The 1,552-nt window shown below is 49.9% G+C and overlaps 1 pseudogene; it reads right to left on the bottom strand.

Moving 5' to 3' along the window:
- Nucleotides 1–428: 428 nt before the first annotated feature.
- On the bottom strand, nucleotides 429–1,552 carry LOC102482250 (ATP-binding cassette sub-family F member 2 pseudogene; annotated as a pseudogene).

Genomic DNA, 1,552 nt, shown 5'->3' on the forward strand with positions numbered 1-1,552 from the left:
CTTTATTGGATGCTTTGTAGATGTCACACAGGTCTAAAACTTACACTGTTAAATTTAAAAACTGACCAGGGCTAAGACCCTGGCCCAGAGCTCCAAACCAGAAGAAAAAAAGCAACAGGGGCAGTGGGCTGGGGGGTATTCCTTCAACATCACCAAAACCTGAAAAATGAGGATCCTAAGCTCCTTCAGGGCCAATCCAGGGCCTAGGCCCTCGGGCCTCAGGCACCCCTAGCTGCATCCGTCTCCCACAAGGAAACCAGCAACGGGCTGGAGGGCAGCGCCAGTGGAATCCAAATGTGGACACACAGTCAGGAGGAAGACAAGAGATGGACAGGTACTGTCCAGCTTTAGACAGGATAACAGAGTGCAGCTAAGGCAGGCTGGGGGATGGCGAGAGGCCAGGAAGCGGTATTGCAGTAATACAGAAGTGTAGCCCCAGGGTCCTGTCCTGAGTGGCAGTCAGAGTAGCAGCTGTTAGTTCCCAGATGGAGCTCCTGACCCCAGACCGGGCAGAGGGCTCACACGTTGTGGGTCCTCTTGGTGAGCTGGGGCTTCTCATTCACCAGCTTGGACTTGAGGTGCTCCTTATAAGCCAGGATGTCTCCAGGTCACTTAGTGATTGTCTGCTTCTCACGGACCCAAATTTCCTGTGCAACCTGCTGAATGAGTCTGACGTCATGACTGACTAGCATCATGCCACCCTTAAACTCATTGATGGTGTCTGCCAGCACATCAATGGTCTAAATATCCAGGTGATTGGTGGGCTCATCCAGGAAGAGCATGTGTGGGTTTTGCCAGGCCAGCCAGGCCAGACATACTTGGCACTTCTGTCCATCTGACAGGTTCCGGATTGGGCTCACCAGCTGCTTCCCAGTGAGACCGTATCGCCTGATGATCTTCCTCATCTCCTCCTTCTCCTTGATCTCTGGGTAGCACTTCATCATGTACTCCAAAGGTGAGAGGTCTAAGTCCATCTGCTCTTGTAAATGCTGATGGTAATGCCTGATCTTGACATGTGAGTGTTTTCGGATCATCCCATCTGTGGGGAGTAGCTCTCCAGTTAGCAGCTTCAGGAGAGTTGACTTCCTTGCTCTGTTGGACCCTACCAGAGCCATGTATGTCAAGGTCAATACCAAACTCTAGGTTATTATAGATGCAAGGCCCATCCTTTGTATACTTGTAACTCACGTTTTGCACCATAATGACAGGTGGAGGGATTTTGCCACATGGTGGAAAATAAAATGACAGTGTCTTGTTGCTCATGACTCTCTCCGTCAGTCCTGATGCCTTCATTTTCTGTAGTATCTTCTCCTTGCTCTGGGCTTGCCGGGTCAGCTTGGCACTGCCATGACCAAACCTAGCAATGTAGTGCTTCATGTGCATGATCTAGTCCTGCTCCCAGTGGAACCTCTTCATCTGGTTCTCTTCCAGCTCTAGCCGTGTCTTCACATACTGATCGTAATTACCCATATAATAACTTCAGTTTCTTGTTGTGCATGTGAATAATGTTGGTACAGACACCATTCAGAAAATCCTGGGAATGGGAGACGAG

The sequence above is a fragment of the Tupaia chinensis genome, unplaced genomic scaffold, assembly GCF_000334495.1.
Source record: "Tupaia chinensis unplaced genomic scaffold, TupChi_1.0 Scaffold144943_1, whole genome shotgun sequence".
NCBI lineage: Eukaryota > Metazoa > Chordata > Mammalia > Scandentia > Tupaiidae > Tupaia > Tupaia belangeri.